Raw genomic sequence first — 19,250 nt, 5'->3', positions numbered from 1 at the left:
TATTGGTTCAAGCATGGAGCCCATTAATGAGATTTTCTAAGAAACCACTTTATACATCAAATACTTTTCTTTCTTTGCTTCTTGGCCACACTCTGTAACGCTCAGGGGTTACTTCTGGCTCTGCTCTCAGAAATCACTCCTGACTCGAGGGACCATATGGGACACTGGGAATCAAACCAAGGTCGGTCCTGGGTTGGCTGTGTGCAATGCAAATGCCCTACTGCTGTGCTATAGCTCTGGCCCCAGTATATGTCAAATACTTTTATATTCTATTACTATTTTTTGGGTTTGGGGCCACAGACAGCGGAGCTCAGGGATTATTCTCAGCTCAGTGCTCAGAAATTACTGCTGGCAGACTCAGGGGACTATATAGGATGACAGAGATCAAACCCAGGTCTGCCACATGCAAGACAAACACCCTACCTGCTGTGCTATCGCTCCAGCCCTTTTTTTAATTACTATTTCTTTACAGTTTTTAGAGGTGCTCTGATATGCCTATCTACAGAAGACATATATACAGTTTACTTTTTCTAGTAAAAATACTATGTATTTTGTTTTTTATTAAAACACTTCATATCAAAGGGATAAAATACCCAAAATTATACATTAAAATTGATTTATATTTTCTGGATCTGGATAAGAAAATTCAATATCAATTACATTAGCCCAAATAATGTCTTTCACTAGTAAATGACCCTCAGAGTATAGAGGTATCTGAACTGTGATGAGAGACTCTTTTTTCAATGTAAGTTTGGTTCAGTTAAATCACTTTCTTCCCATGTGGACCTCAGACATTAGAAAACTAAACATTATATTGTAATAATACACAGAGATAATAGAGATGAGGGCTGGAAGCCCACGATATGAAGCATGCCACAAAGAGTTCAGTTGAAGAAATGACTACACTGACAACTACCAGACAATGGTAGTGAGTGAGAGAAATAAAAAAATCTGTCCTGATTGCAGGCAAAGAGAGGGAGTGGAGGGAGATGGAGGGCATTGGTGTGGGAATGTTGCACTGGTGAAAGGGGCTGTTCTTTTATTTTTATTAATAGAACTAAAATTCAACTACAAACATGTTTGTAAACACGGTTCTTAACTAAATATATGAGAAAAAGAAAAAGAAAGGTTGAAACTGTATGCCCAGGCATTTCAATATTTTCTCTGTGGACTTAATATTTCAATTAGAAAGCCGGCTGAGTAGACAGGAGCTCAAATAATTTGAAGCTACAGGATCACTAGAGAAGGACTGACCAATTTGATATCCTCTATCCAACATCAAACTATTAAGCAATAAAATGTGGCCAGAGTTACATTGAACCAAATAAAATATTTTGTACAAAATAATTTCTTGTTGCTTAATTCCTATGTGGTTACCAGCAAAAGTTTTAAATATAGCAAGTACTAAATTAATATAGTATTTTATTATAAGCATTGTCATGATCTGAAAGCTATATTTCCTTACCTTTGTAAGCAGTATTCAACTGGACTGCAATAACTATATTCAAGTTAATATGACTGAGATGTAAGTCTCCAAGGTCAACTAATCAGCAGTGCCTTTGTAATAAGCAATTGTCTTTCTCCATATATCACCTCAGTTAAACAGATTGGTACTTTCCTGTATCTACTACACCTTAGCAGTTATGATAGCCCCAGGGATTACTTTCTCAAAATGTGAGAGACAGAAGCAGGTTTGTTTTTAAAATTATTTCTTTCCTGTTAATACAAGCAATGTAAGACAACATTACTTCCTTTCTCAAACTATCATCATGATGGAAAGCACCTGACAAAATAAGTACTGTACAGAAAGGCCAAATACTGATAACAAGGTTTATATTAGCTGGTAGTTCCATGTGGCCATTTTCTTTTTGATTCAAAATCTGATAGTTTCTGGAGCCCTTGAAATTCTTTGAATCCATAATAGAAATAGATTTGGTCGGTTTTACCTGCTAGATTAGCACTGAAATATTCATATTGAAATTTTAATTAATTTTTACTTTAATTAATTTCTTTTACTTTTACCACTGAATGTCTGAAAACAAAGCCATGACAAGTAAAAGCAAAGTGCAGAGGTAGGAAAAATTGTCACACCATTTTTCAGTTCTATAGGGAACAGCAAATCAAAGACAAATTCAACATGCTCTCCCTTAAAGTTAATATACACATGGTACTAATGTGAAAGAATAAATTAGATAATTTAATATTCACCCTGCCTTTAGATATCATAAATAAATTCTGTCACCATAAAATATAGAGAGTTTAATCAAGTAAGGGTTAAAAAATCAAAGGTATAATCATGTCTGTAATCATGGTGTTTAGAGATATTTTAAAAAAATAAAAAAATTTAAAAAAATCTAAGATCAGAAATCAAATTTCTGGAACATAGGTTTATCTTGATTACAATAATATCTATATTGATGCTTATGAGACTATATCAAAACTAAGTTCCTACTAGTTATATTAATATAGAGATTCATAACATTGATTACTTCAGATTACCTATTCACATTTGGGACTGTTTATAGCCTGGGTGAATGGTGGATTAAACCCGCTGTGAATTTAAAGTGACTAACTGTGAAAAATTTTTATCATCTGAGTTTGTGAAAGCACAGACAAGTTTATTCACAATTAAGTAGTATTATAAAATCTGATTTCTAAATCACTAAAAACTTTCCCTTCAATGGAAATAATTTCAGAAATGGACCCCGGACGGTCATCAAATAAGTGAAAGTCACCCCAAAAGTCCTTATCTCTCTGAGCATCATTTTGGTTATACAATTAAAATCACTTACAATCAGAGTGATTGGATCAAGAAGCCTTTGCTAATTTGGAGAAGCAAAACAAAGTGAAAATGGAAAGAAACTAGACTATCCATTCAGAACGAGTAGAAATCAGAAGCAAAGGGTGTTAGTATAGCATATTTTACTGTTTTCTTTAGAAAAAGAAATGAGTAATAGTATTTTAAAAATGGGTAAAATTTCAGGTTCTCCCTGGATGGATCAAGTTAAAGACAAATGTATACTTTGCATTCATCAGGAACTTAAACTGCAATAGATCATCCCCTTAAGTCTTTAATGCTAAATAATTTTTTTTAAGAATACTAAAGAGCTTAGAGTTGTAAAGGAAATTCACCTGGGTAACAATTTCAAGATGCCAAGGAGTCTCAGATCCCTGCTTTTATCACCAGCTGAAAAGCCAATAAGTCTTAATTGTCTCTAAACAATCTCCAGCTGTGTAACCTTCTTTCTGAGCAGGATCCTTCTGGAAAAAGAGAGAGAGAGAGAGAGAGAGAGAGAGAGAGAGAGAGAGAGAGAGAGAGAGACCCATTTTCTAAGTGCTGTATTTATGCTGGGATTTAAATTTCAATTACAAATAAATTATATCTCCCATTTGATGCAAATGCATTTGAACATGTTACGATTGTAAAAATAAAACCTGCTTAATCCTCGCATAAGTTTGGTAATTTTATAAAACTAATTGTTTCATGCACATAAAATATGAATGACAACCAGCATTCAAAACAGTTGCTAAAGTCAGAAACACAAGGCTTCATAATATACGCAGTATTTTCTGCTTTCATTTACTCTATATAACAAGCAGAGTGAAATATGTCTTAATATTTTTAAAGTGAACATAGAAATTCTCTCCAGTTTCTAGATTTCAGGGACCTAATGTTCAATACAAAATAGACATTCGGAACTATATTTTATTCTTTTTAAGTCAGCACAACGATATTTCCCTTAGTCTGATCTAATTTGCAATATAAATCTGAACATTTTAAAGACTGAAAAACAACTCTTTCCTACTTAAAACATTGCAATTTTTATGGAAATCTAATAGCTTCTCAATTCCCTCTCTAATGACAAATCAAAGCAGAGTGCTAGAGCACTTTGGTTGGAAATCATTTGCAGCTACTCTAAGGCCCAACTAGTCAATAAATATTCACTCTGTAGTAATGTGGATAGACTTCAATTCCAGAGAAAAACAAGGAAATTCACATAATATTGTAGGAAAGAACCCACTCTAAAGCAGTGCTTCTCAACCTTTCTCTGACCACAACCTCCTAGATTTGTTTCCTTCCTTTTCTCCCCCTCAGTCCTACTGGTTGGTCCCTTAATCTCATGGCACTGGGCTTGATTTTTCACCTGTGGCCCTCTCAGGGCCATATCTCTATCCGTAAGAAACCCTTCTTAATATGAGAAACCCTCTTTTGAAGGAAAGAAATTGACAGAGAAATTGATGTACCCCTTAGCCCATATGCATCATTTAAATCAATTCCTGCCTTAGTGTCAGATTTTCTTCAACATTCATTTACCCTCCCTGTAATAAGAAATTTACCTCCCTGTAATAAGAGCATCTCCAAAGTGGTCACATTTGTGGTCACATTTCACTGTTTCCATCTTTCAGCTTCAACGAGGAAGACTGTCGAGATGACATATCAGATTTATCAGCAGTAGAGAAAGAGCCCAGAAGATCGAAAATAAAGACAAAATAGCTTTCTGAAAAAACTTTTTTTTAATTTTTCACCATAAATATTTAGAATTGAGAAATAATTGTAATATGTATTAACATTCTGTTTTATAAAAATAATTATGTGTAGGTCACATAAAATAAAACTGCATATTAACACTCATCTATAAATAGTAGGGTTTCACTGATGATTCCACTGGAGAACACAATATCAGATTCACAGAACTCAAGGAATTGTCTTTGCCTGAAAACTGAAACTCATGAAAGAAAATTTTCCATTCACTAACTATATAATAAAGAAAATTCTGCACATCATGCCAAGACATTATGCAGTAGGTGGTTTTAACATAGGAAGCTTTTATCATAAGAAAGTAGAAACCCCATTACCTCCTAAGTTAATAACTGCAACCTATAATATGAAGTGCTATTTTAGCAGAGCTTTGTATATATTTAAAAAATAATAAAAGATCATTTGTCTCTTTTTCTATGAAGTGGGCCACGCTCCTGGTTGCCAGTGCTTTTTCTTTTATATTCTATTCCCTCAAAAAAGAGGAGGCAATAATAGTGCTATAAGGTTGACTCCACATGAAAGAACTAAGTTCACAAGAATGGAATTTTTTTCATGAAAAAAAGAGCTGCCTGCTAGCATGGTAGGCAGAGATTAATATCTGGGAGTAAGTAGACCACAAACCATTTGATAAAATTTGTCTCAAACATTGTCTCTAAAGAATGATTTTAACAAGCCAGAACAAAATCCATCTTTTTAATTTGTAGTCACACCATGTAAATCAGGCTTTTTTACAGAAATGCATCAGTCTCTTGGGAATGATTAAAGAACTTATAGTACACAAATGATTCTGACAGTTGCTGCTCAGCTTGTGCTCTCACACCAACCCACATACTTGGAGTTAGTGAGAGAAATAAAACCATTTAGAAGTAACTTCTGAAAGAAGCAGGTCTCTGGTGTTACAGGCCTCAAAGCATACATGGGTCTCTGTAATCTTTCTCAGAGAAACAGTAACTCCTCAATAAACATTTATCCACCAGCCTAGTGTAGGAAGTTTCACATCCTCTGATATCTTGACTCAAACAGCTGTGTGTCCCCATGAAGTATGTCATGACTCTACATCACTGTGCTCTGAAGGGCACAGAGAAGTATTGTGACTCTTAATGGATACCACCAATGTATCTTACCCCTGAAAAATAGTCAGTACATCATCAGAGCCAGTAAAACAATCAACCAAACCCTTGTTATTTTCGTGATTCTCTGTAACAATACTGAAAGAGGAATCTATTTTAAAACTCTAGGAACCAGATGAGCTGAAAGGAAAGTCACCTTTGTACCAGGATAAACTATATACATATTCAGTATATAACTCAGCCATAACTTCATGAATAAAACACAAATAGAGTGTAGAAATGATCTTTGATCTTTCTGCTAGTCTATAATCACTTTTTAGTATGATATTGTTGAAATCCTAACCATACAAGGCTACAATGATATTTGGCTCTAGTAATAAATAAGATCTCCCTCTTATTATTTTTTTAATTTAAGTTACATTTACTACAAGTTACTCTCCTAAACTACTTTAGACACTAAAAATGCAATTATTATATGCATACCAACTGCTTTAGGCTAGAATAAAATGAATATATGTGTTTATTCATTTGACTAGCTCATAAGAATATGTTGAGAATATAAAAAGGGAAAGAAGGAAGGAAGGAAGGAAGGAAGGAAGGAAGGAAGGAAGGAAGGAAGGAAGGAAGGAAGGAAGGAAGGAAGGAAGGAAGGAAGGAAGGAAGGAAGAAGGAATTTATTATGTTGTACTGTAAGGTTTGTATTTTATATTTTATGCTATGATACCATCTGCTAGATAATTCACGTTCTTGAATGTTATTCCTGTTCTTTCACTATATGGCTCAAATACTTTAATTCCATTCAATAGGCACCTAACTTTGTAAATATTCTGTATTTTTACTTCAACACTGTCCATTAAGACCTGACTTGTAGCATCTTGGGAATCTCTAATTTTAGACTATGGATAAAAACCTCACTAAATTCCCTGGAACAGTTGAGTAAAGGAAACTCTTTTCCCAAGTCTCACATAGGGAAAGCCCTAGATAGAAGACTTCAGATTGAGTTCAGTTATATTAAGAAAGTTGTATGACTTTGGAGATGACTTACTTAAATGTAGTGCTTAGAAAAAATGGTTTAGATATGGAAACAATTCAAGTGCCTAACTACTGTTGAATATATCAAGAAGTTGGGTATATATACATAATGAAATAATATGAAGCTGGGAGAAAAAACAAAATCATGCAATTTGAAGCTACATGGAAGAAACTAGATAATATCATGCTGAATGAGGTAAGTCAGAAGGAAAAAGAGAGATACAGAATGATCTCTCATAGTGGCTTTAAGGACACACAGTAAGAAAGCAACAAATAGACAAAGAATCTAAAGCATTGGTTCACATAACTGAGCTTGATAATAGAATCAAAGTGCTTTAGGAGCAAAATGGGAACCCTAGTAATAATTGTTGAAATTATTTATACATAAAACTATTATAATACAATGCCTTAATAGAGATTTTTAAAAATAAAGATTTGTTGATTCCTTCCCTAATTCTATCAATCACAGAAATTTGGAATTTAGACTGCATTTTACCAAACCTAATGTTATTTCAGCAAAACCTTCGAACTCAGAAAACTATTATATATTTTCCAATATGCACCTAAAATAATACTGTTATAGCCATTTATGTAAGCAATATTTGTAATACCCAATAATCATGTTATTGCCATATTCGCCCCACCTTTAGTCTCCTCTAATTCCCTTCACCATGCTACAGTTCTATGTCCTAATTTCTGGGACTTAAATAGCTTGGCATGTGGGATTAGAGTCCTTTCCTGAAGCTAAACAATTACCTGCAGTGATTACAATCTATTTAGTCTATAACAGCTGTCCTCATTCAACATGGAACCTAACTTCAGCACTCTTACTACTAGCTTGGGAATCCAGCCTCAATCTATACTGGTCATTGGCAGCACAATACAATACTTCACTGATTATAATATGCTTGAAGCAAAAACCTCCATTCATTGTATCTCAGCCATTCAGTGTAGATATAAACACAATGACATGCCTCTACTTTAAATAATGTAAATGATCTGTAGATTGAACTTTCTGATATGGTCAGTTCCCACATCCCTACCGCTAGTCATAGATAAATAAATTTACTCTGCTTGCACTGTCTTCTAGAAAAGTCAAAATAAGTTATAACAAGAGTAATAATATAAATTTATTGTCCAAAAATAAAAATCTAGTTTTAGATTTCAGATGTACAGTTTTTCTGGATAGCAATAATAAAATATATAGCTACCTATCACTTGAGTACAGCCTAAGAATTTAAAGGAAAACAAATGCAATAGAAACAAATATAATAAAGCTAAATTTCAATTACTCAGTATGGAGGGAAACATGTCTTGGAGGTAATAAATAAGAAAGGAAGAATTTAAGATGGTCCCATGATCCTCACACCACCTAGTATCATCTCTGTAATTGTGTTAAATTATATGTTATATAACACCATGTATTGGCAATTATATTCATGAGCACTTATCAGATGAAATTTAAATCAAAATATTATCAATATAGGCTAAACATGCTCACATGCACCACTTAAAACTACATTCAATTGGAATAGTGAATGGATAGGATAGTTGGTAAGATGCTTGAATTGTATACTCCTGAACAAAGTGCGCATATGATACTACGGATGGGAGTAGTAAGAAGGAGGAGGAAAAGGAAAGATGAAACATAAGAAAGAAAAGAGGAAGGAAGTAAAGAAGAGAAAGAAAGAAAGAAAGGAAGGAAGGAAGGAAGGGAAGGAAGAGGAAGGAAGGAAGGAAGGAAGGAAGGAAGGAAGGGAGGAAGGAAGGAAGGAAGGAAGGAAGGAAGGAAGGAAGGAAGGAAGGAAGGAAGGAAGGAAGGAAGAAAGAAAGAAAGAAAGAGAAGAAGAAAGAAAGAAAGAAAGAAGAAAGAAAAAAAAGAAAGAAGAAAGAAAGAAAGAAAGAAGAAAAAGAAAGAAGAAAGAAAGAAAGAAAGAAAGAAAAAGAGAAAGAAAGAAAGAAGAAAGAAAGAAAGAAAAGAAAGAAAGAAAAAGAAAGAAAGAAGAAAGAAATATAGAAAGAAAGAAAGAAAAAAGAAAGAAAAAGAAAAAAGAAAGAAAAAGAGAAAAAAGAAAGAAAGAAGAAAGAAAAAGAAAGAAAGAAAGAAAGAAAGAAGAAAAAAAGAAAGAAAGAAGAAAAAGAGAGAGAGAGAGAAGAAGGAAGAAAGAAAGAAGAAGAGAAGAAGAAGAAAAAGAAGAGAGAAAGAAGAAAGAAGAAAGAAAGAAAGAAAGAAAAGAAAGAAAGAAAGAAAAAGAAAGAAAGAAAGAAAGAAAGAAAGAAAGAAAGAAAGAAAGAAAGAAAAGAAAAAGAAAGTAGAAAGAAAGAAAGAAGAAAGAAAGAAAGAAAGAAAGAAAGAGAGAGAGAGAGAGAGAGAGAAAGAAAGAAAGAAAGAAGAAAGAAAGAAAGAAAGAAAGAAGAAAGAAAGAAAGAAGAAGAAAGAAGAAGAAGAAGAAAGAAAGAAAAAGAAAGAAGAAGAAAGAAAGAAAAAGAAAAAGAAGAAAAGAAAGAAAGAAAGAAAGAAAGAAGAAAGAAAAGAAAAAGAAAGAAAGAAAGAAAAAGAAAGAAAGAAAGAAAGAAAGAAAGAAAGAAAGAAAAAAGAAAGAAAGAAGAAGAGAAGGAAGGAAGGAAGGAAGGAAGGAAGGAAGGAAGGAAGGAAGGAAGGAAGGAAGGAAGGAAGGAAGGAAGGAAGGAAGGGAGAAAAAGAGTATTAAACGAATCTAGAAATTGTCTCTAGGTTTAATCCCATTCCAAAAGTCAGGGATGCAAAAGAGCCTCCGTTTTATAGCCACAAAAACTGAATTCTGTCAGCAATAAAAATGATCTTTGAATTATAGCTTTCCCCCAGGTACTCCAGAAAACACATTTACAAAATCCCAGTCAACAGTTTTTTGAAGACGCTGAGTAGAGCACCTAATCAAAGTTTAACCAGACTATGACATACAAAATTATAAGATAATATATGGCTGTTATTTTAAGTACTAGGTTTTTGATAATTTGCTGTACAGTAACATCACAGTGGAGCTAATAGGGTGCCATTTACAAGGATGGGATAGTGGCATGGTTTTCACTGGAATGGTGACTAGAAGTGCAGCCAATGTTGCAAACCCTTGTCTAAGAGGTTATGTGTTTAAATGCAGATGCTACTAATTCTCACACAGTTAGGATCACTAATATGCTTTGAAAGGTGATAATTAATAAAACATATAAAGATGCTGCTTATATTTATTCATGTCATAAATTATTAATCATCGAGCATCAAATTTTATTAAATTAAATTAATGTTATCCAAAGGCTAGGACTTTTATCCAAAGAATAGTACATTTATACTTAAATTTTCTTTAAATATAACTGTGACAGATAAGTAGATAGTCATTTATAAAATCAATGTGCTTTAGTATTTTATCAGTACTTCTTATTTAAGTAGGGTTTTACTTAAATATCACATACTGGGGACTGGAGAAGTAGCCCACCAAGTTGAGTGCCTGTTTTGCCTGCACAATGCACAGGTTTAATCTCCTACACCACATGTTTCCCAGATACCAACAAAGGGAATGACCCAAAAACACAGAGCTAGATGTCTCAGAACACAGATAAGTGTAGCAAAAAAAAAAAAATGCATACTGATAAACAATTTCAAGTTATCATTTTATGGTCTTTTTGCTTCCATAACAAACACAATGTATAGAAAATATCAACTTAAACATGACTTAAGTCATTTCTAAGTTGCCAAGTAAAATTATAATTACCAGTTATTTACAAAGATGTTTGGTAATTTTTAAATGACTGAAAGGATCTTCTTTATAATTGCTCTGATATGAGGAGCATCTGCTACAACAATCAAAATGTTTATTATCAATTTTAAATGAACCAAATAAAACCATTATCTCAATGACTTGTAATTTATAGGACTTTTAAATCTCCCCAATTAGGTAAGTCAAGGTGCCCTTAGAAATAACCTGGCACTGTTGAGTAATAAATAGTCAGTTCTGAATTTACTTGTGATTCGCTTTATGAGTAATTCTCAACTTAATTTCTTGCTTTAGAATTCACTACCTAATTAGGATTTTGTTTTTTTCTGGTTATACATTATATCCTTTCCAAAAAAATATGTACTTTAATTTTCTGCTATTAGTCATAGAAGAAAGGGCACCTCATTGGAATTCATCAACATGAATACTTGAAATTGCTAATTGACTTTAAATTAAAATATGAATGACCTAAAAGAAAATGGGTATGTGGACATCTTAAGAATAAGGAGAGTTTTAGATTTAGAATCAGCATTTATTAAGATTATGTATAGATGAAAGCAAGGATAAAATAAAGAGGACTGAAGAAAAAAATTAAAAAGTTATACTTTGTATAATAAAGCAAATAATGACAGCAATGTCATAAAGAGTAAAGAAGAATCTAGAACTGCAATTTTCAGATGAATTTATTAGCTTGTAAAAATTAAAAGAAAGTCACAAAGCAGCTAAAATTAGTAAGTTAATGAATAAAACAGCTCAAGAGTCAGTATGAAATATTTAGTAATATTTCTAAATATTGGCATAAACAATTAAACAGTAAATTTAAATAAATCTGTTTACTATAATGTCAAATATAATACCTATAACAAAAATTAAATGCTATGAATATGAATAAAGATTTTCATAATATGACAGTATTAGAAGAATCAATATTATCAATGTTATCAATTATACTGAGTTAATTTATAGAGTCAAGCCAATCTAAGTCATAATGCAAAAAGACTTGTTTTATTTGCAAATACAATGATTCTCAATAGTCAAAACAAACAAAAGAAAAGAACAACAAAGTTGGAGAACTTAGACTAAATGACATGAAAATTTAATCAAAAGCTATAGTAATCAACATAGAGTAATATTGGCATAAAGACAAACAAGATAGAGTAATATTGGCATAAGGACAGAATGAAAAATTTGGAAATAGACCACATTTAAACAATTGATTGATATTCAACAACTTAATGGGAAAAGGAAATCTTTTCAATAAATGATTTTGTGGCAACTAGACATCTACATGAGAAAATGATAAAACAAGAGAACTATGACTATTTCTAATACTACAAATGAAAACTAATTATAAACCTGAGAGTTAAAGCTGTAAAGTTTCTATTCTTAAAATGGGTAATATACTTATAAATTGATATATAGTCATATATATATATATATAAACAGCTTAAGTATAAAGAGAGTTTTAGAATTAGAACCAGCATTTATTAAGATTATGTATAGATGAATTAAATATACATATATGAGACAACTGAATTAAAACAAAGTAGAACAGAAAGGGAAAAGAGGTACAATATACTATGACACCTCAAAAGAAAATATATATGGAACCTGATTGCCACTGAACACCTACAAAGAGGCTGCTTATTGACCCCTCAGCTTAGGCTCGTGGGACCAACCATACCCAGAATCATCTCCAGAAGTTATGTGATCAGAGGTGAGCTAGCACCACTCAAGAAGGGTGGAACCAGAGGACCCTGGCTGCTCTGCTGTGTTCATGGCTGCATACATCTTCTAGTCAATGAATACTAGCACAACATGCCGAAAACATCACAATACAGGTGCAACAATGGGAAACAATGCAGGCCAACACCAGGCATAGAGAATGAAGATGGCAGATCTAATGACCCAAAAGTGTCAACCACCTAGTTAGCCTCACAGATAAGTTTAGAGAAAATGCTCATAGAATTCAAAGAAAGCATATATTGAGCTAAACAAACTACAAATAAGAATCAAGAGGATATAAAAATAGAAATCAGAACACTCCAAATTGTAAAAAAAGGACTGAAAAAATGGCAAAATGAAAATCTCAATGGAAAGCCTTTCCAACAGAATAACAGCAGCTGAGGACCAAATCAGTGAGCTGGAAGATGTGATGCATAACATTTCTGTACAACAGAAGCAATTAGAAAGAGCCTTAGAACAAATGAGCAGACAATGGAAAAAATCCTTAAAGAATGTGAACAGACAAAAATAGAAGTCTTTGTGATAAACTCAACAGAAACAACATAATCTTTGGAGTCCAAGAGACCCAGAAAAAATCTCCCCCAAAATCAGCAGTCAGTGGGAGGTGTTCTCTTATATGACTGAAACCCAACCACAATCATGTTTGTAACCAAGGTGTTTAAATAAAGTATTATTAAAAAAGAGAATGCTAAACAAGATAAAACAGGAAAAGTGGCAAATAATATGAAATTTATAAAGAGAAAGGTACTATTAAAATTTTTATTATTTTCTACAGAAAATCCAATTTAATTTTAAGATAGATATAGAAAAAATTAAATTTTGAAAAAATCCTAAAAGTAATTATTAGGGGCCAGAGAGAGTACAATATGTTCCTTGCACACAGCTTCCCTGGGCTTGAACCCTGATGTCCCATATGATTTTCTGAGCACTGCTGCAAGTGATCCCTGAGCACAATCAGGAATAATTCTTGAGCACTGTAAGTTTTGGGTGTGGTGCAGAAACAAACAAAAAGCAAATGCTAACAGTAAAAGGGTAATACAGCTATATACTTATCAGATATTCTAGATTTTAGCTAAAAATAAGGCATTATATATCTAGTTAGAGGGTTTTTACAACAATCTAATTAAAATATAAGCACAGGGGATAGAGCAATCAGGAGGTAGGCTGAGTACAGTGCTTGCCTTTTATGCAGTTAACTGAGATTCATTCAATCCCTGGTATACCATGTGATCCCCCAATCTTCTCTAGGAATGACTCCTAAAAGCAAAGCCAAGACTTATGCATTAGTGCTGCTGAGTGTAGCACAAAGACCAAATGAAACAAAACCTAAACATTTTAAATGATAATTTGTAAAATAAAAAAGAGAGACATCAAAAAAAAAAACCCAGCAGTCAAGGAAATTATTGTAGAGAAACTCCCAGAGCTAAAGAGTGCATGCTACCAAATCCTCAATGCCCGAAGAGTACCAGCTAAAAGAGATCTGCAAAAAAAAAAAAAAAAAACACCCAAAGACACATCCTAATCACAATGACAAATCCCACAGATGTACATAGAATACTAAAAGCAACAAGGTCAAAAGGGAAATTACATTCAAAAGTGCATCCTTAAGATTTACAGCAGACCTGTCACAAGAAACCCTCAAGGCCAGAGGCTATGGTGGGATATAGTGACAAAATTCAATAAAATTAATGCTTTGCCTAGAATACTGCATCCATACTTGTATGCACTGCATACTTGAAGGAAGTAAACATAGCTTCATGGATAAATAACAGCTCAGAAACTTTACAGACTCAAAACCAGCCTTAAAGAAAAAATGAAAGGTCTACTTTAAGGAAGACAAAAAGACACACTAAACCCCTACAGAAAGGTGACACTAAATATTATGACAATTATCTCTCTCAACATGAATGGCATAAATGAACCAGTTAAGAGACACAAAGTGGCAAAATGAATCAAATAGCTGAATTCAACATTCTGCTGCCTACAAGAAACACTACTGAATAGTCAGAACAAACAGACTCAAAATCAAAGGTTGTAGGACAATCATGCAATCAAATAACTCCATTAAAAGGCTGGAGTGAACATATTAATATCACATGGCACAAAATTTAGATTTAGAAAAGTTTTAAGGGACAAAGATGGACATTTCATAATAATCAAAGGATATGTACAACAGGAAAAAAAATCACATTTCTAAACATATACACACCCAATGAGAAACCGGCAAAATATTTAATACATTGCTGATAAATCTGAAAGAAGAAATCAATAATAACACAATAATAGTGAAAGACCTCAACACTGCTCTGTCACCCCTTGATAGGTCAATCAGGATGAAACTCAACAAGAATATATTAGGCCTAAAAGGAGAAATGGAAGAAAATGGACTAGTATGTATATATATGGCACTCCATCCCCAGAAAACTGGATACATGTTCTTCTCCAATGCACATTCATCATTATCTAATATAGACCATATGCTGGCCCATAAAATCAAGAGCAAAGAAATTGTACAACTACCTTCTCAGATCATGAGGCACCGAAATTAAAAGTGAACTACAAAGGGACACAGAAGAAAAATTTTAAAACCTGGAAATAAAACAGCTCACTACTGAACAATCAGAGGTACGAGATAAAATCAGAGAGGAAATCAAAAGATTACTGGAAACAAATGACAATGAAGACACAAATTATCAGAAATTGTGGGACATGAAAAAAGTGGTACTATGGGAAAAATTTATAGCTTTGCAAGTACACATCAAGAAGAAACAATTAAATGACACAGCTTATAAAATTAGAAAATGATTAATCAAAGGAACCAAAAATAGGTAGACAGAAAATAACAAAGATTAGAGCAGAAATCAATGACGTAGAAGTCAACAAAACAATCTGACAGAGCAATGAAAGCAAAAGTTGTTTATTTAAAAAATAAACAAAATTGATAAACCACTAGCAAAACATCTAAAGAAAGGAAGAGAGTGAAACGTAATAAACAGGATTAGAAATTAAAAAGAGGAGATCACTACAGATACTACAGAAATTCAAAGGTTAATCAGAGACTACATTTTAAACTCTATGCTATAATATCTGAGAACCTGGAAGAAATTGATAAATTCCTGGTCTCCTACAATATTCCATAGTTGAATCAGGATTATCTAGCAAATCAAAACAGACCCATCACTATTGAAGAAATTAAAATGGTAATCAAAAGTCTTCCTAAAAACCAAAGTCCAGACCCAAATGGATTCACTAACAAATTCTTTCACACCTTTCAAGAGGGACTATACCAATTCTTTTCAGGAAATTGAAGAAACAGAGATGCTCCCAAATAGTTTTTATAAAGGTAACATCACCTTGATACCAAAACCATACAGAGATGCTGCAAAAAAAATTACAGACCAATATTTCTGATGGACACAGATGCAAAGATCCTCAACAAAATCCTGGTAAATAGAACCCAATGCCTCATCAAGAAGATCATTCACCATCACGAAATAGGTTTTATTCCAGGAATGCAAGGATGGTTAAATATACATAAATCAATCAACAAAAGGAAAAATAAAAACCATATGATCATATTAGTAGATGCAGAGAAAGCATTTGATAAGGTCCAAAACACATTCTTGATTAAAAAAAAAAACTATCACTAGATGGGAATGGAAGGAACTTTTCTCAGTATAGTAAAGACCATCTTCCACAAGCAAATGGCAAATATTCTCAGTGGGGATAAATGAAAAGCCATTTCTCTAAAATCTGGTAGAAAACAAGGCACCCACCTCTCACCATTCCTATTCAACATAATACTGGAATTACTTGCCCTAGAAATTAGGCAAAAAATAGATATCAAGCTCTCACTGTTTGTGAGTGACATACTATATTTAGAAAACCCTAAAGTCTCTACCAATGGATTCATATAGCAAAGTGGCAGGGTACAAAATTAACACACAAAAAAGTCAATGACCTTCTTATACAACAATAATGATAAAGAAGAAATGGACATTAAATAACAATCCCCTTCATATTAATGCAACATAAATTTAAATACCACGGAGTCAACTCATCTAAATATGTGAAGGATCTATAAAAAGAAAACTATAAAACACTGAGTCAAGGAATAAAATAGGACACAAGGAAGTAGAGCCACATACCATAATCATGGATTGGGAGAATTAACATAATTAAAATGGCAAAACTCCCAATAAGTTTTGTACAGATTTAATGCAATTCCCCTAAGGATATCCATGACATTCTTCAAAGAAGTGGATCAAACACTCCTGAAATTTATTTGGAACAATAAACAACAATGAGTAGTTAAAGCAACCCTTATGAAAAAGAAGATGGGGTACATCACTTTCCCCAACTTTAAATTGTACTACAAAGCAATACTCATTAAAACAGCATGGTATTGGAATAAAAACAGACCCTTAGATAATGGAATAGACTTGAGTATTCAGAGAAGGTTCCCTAGACATACAGTGAATTAATCTTTGATAAATGGGCAAGAAGTGCAAAATGAACCAGGGAAAGCTTCCTCAACAAGTGGTGCTGGGACAACTGGTCAGCCACGTGCAAAAAAGTGAACTCAGACCTCCATCTAACACAATGCCCAAAGATCAAATTCAAATTGATTAAAGACCTTAATGTTACACCAGAAACAATAAAATGTATAGAAGAACAAATAGGTAAAACACTCCATAACATTGAGACTAAAGGCATCTTCAAGGAGGAAAGAGCACTGTCCAAAAAAAGTAGAAGCAAAGATAAACTGATGGGAATATATTAATCTGAGAAACTTCACTATTTCTCAAAGGAATTAGTGATGAAATTATAAAGGCCACCCAGAATGAGATAATGGGAGAAACTATTCACTCAATACTCTTCAGATAAGGGGCAAATATCTAAGATATACAAGATACAGACAGAATTTAACAAGAAAAAGCATCTAACCCCATAAAAACGGAGGGGGAGAAATGAACATACACATCCTCAAAGAAGAAATACAAATAGCCAAAAGGCACATGAAAAAATGTTCCACATCACTAATAATCAAGAAAATGCAAATCAAAACAACACGAGGTACCATCTGACACCACAGAGATTGACACACATCACAAAGAACAAGAACCATCAGTGCTGCTGGGGATGTGGGGAGAAAGGAACTCTCATTCACTGCTGGTGGGAATGCTGTCTTTCCCAGCCTTTATGGAAAACAATATGGAGATTCCTCAAAAAACTGAAAACTGATCTCTTACATAATCCAGCTATACACTCCTAGGGATATACCCTAGTAAAAAAAAATTGAAAATCCTTTTCTCACACGTATATTCATTGTAGCACTATTTATATTAGCCAGACTCCAGAAACAACTAAGATGCCCCTTAACGAAGAAATGACTAAAGAAACTGTGGTACATATACACATTGGAATATTATGCAGCCATCAGGAGAAATGAATCATGAAATTTTCCTATATGTGGATGTATATGAATCTATTATGTTGAGTGAAATAAGTCAGAGGGAGAGAGATAGGCACAGAATAGTCTCATTCATCTATGGGTTTTAAGAAAAATTAAGGGCATTATTATAATAATCTCCAGAGACAATAGAAATGAAGGCCAGAAGAAAATGCTCACAATATGATGCTCACCACAAAGACTAGTGGTGTAATTAGGGAAATAACTACACTAACATCTATTATGACAATTTTATTGAGTGAGAGAAATAGAATGCCTATATCAAATACAGACAAGGGTTGGGAAGGAGGGAGGCAGGGCATTGGTGGTGGGAATGTTGTACTAGTGAATGGAAGTGTTCTGTTTATGACTGAAACTCAACTACAATCATGCTTGTAATCATGGTGCTTAAATAAAGATTTTATATATAAAAAAACTATTATGCTGATTGAAATAAGCCAGAAGGAGAGAAATAGACACAGAATAGTCTTACTCATCTATGGAATTTAAGAAAAATAAAAGATATTATTGTAATAATACACAGAACAATAGAGATGAGGGCTGAAGGATCACCTACGATATGAAGCTTACCACAAAGAGTGGTGAGTTTAGTTAGAGAAACAGCTACACTGACAACTATCATGACAATGGTAGTGAGTAAGAGAAATAGAATGCCTGTCTCAAGTACAGGCAGGGGTAGGGCAGCAGGGGTAGGGCAGGAGGGAGATGGAGGGTGGCTTGTTGGTGGGAATGTTGCCCTGGCAAAGGGGTTGTCATTTTTTGTAACTGATTCCAGTTACAAATATATTTGTAATCATGATGCTTAAATAGAGATATTAATTTTAAAAACAAAGTAAAAAGAGAGAATATATATATATATATGAATTTCCAGTAAGTGCATTAAAAAGTATTCAGCATCTAAAGTCATTGGGAAAATGCAACTGAAATCATTAGGATGACTAAAATTGAAGAAACAATATGTGATGTTGAGGAGGAGGTGAATCAACTAGAAGTCCTGCACATTGCTGGTGGGAGTTTAAAATGCTGCAGTCACTTTAGAAAGCAATTTGTCATTTCCTGTAAAGTTAAACATACACCTACCTTCTGACTCAGTTATCCTTCTCCTAAAATAATTACCCATCCTTCCAAAAGAAAAGCATATGTCCACAAGATTTGTGCAACAATTTTCACAGTAATTTTAAGTGGAAACAATCCAAAAGTCACACATCACATAACTTTCAAAAGAGGAGCCCATCTAGCAGGAAAAACTCATGGACATGTAATCTGTACATACTGGGGCCATCTGAGGGGACAAAGGCAAATTCACAATTCATCCATGCCAATGACCCTCCAGGAAAGCTGGTTTTGTGGTTGACATCTTCAGGGCACCCTGGAGCTAGGCCAGGAAGCCATCCCCTCTCCTGCTCCCACCCTCACCCTCCCACCCCCAGACCCTTCCAAAATCCCTGGCAGCCACTTCCAGGAACCAGAGCTTTCTGCCATGTCTGCACAGAGGCCAACACTATAAAGTCATGTAACTCTAGGAAAGAGAGATCCAACTAGCAGAAAAAACTCAAGGACTTACTGGCCCCTTAGTTGGTCAATCTGGAGCATGTTACCACTGCTGTCGCCAAATGAGCTCATCAGTCCAGAACTAAAGA

Source organism: Suncus etruscus, chromosome 4, assembly GCF_024139225.1.
Source record: "Suncus etruscus isolate mSunEtr1 chromosome 4, mSunEtr1.pri.cur, whole genome shotgun sequence".
In the NCBI taxonomy this organism is placed as follows: Eukaryota; Metazoa; Chordata; class Mammalia; order Eulipotyphla; family Soricidae; genus Suncus; species Suncus etruscus.
This window is presented reverse-complemented; position numbering follows the sequence as displayed.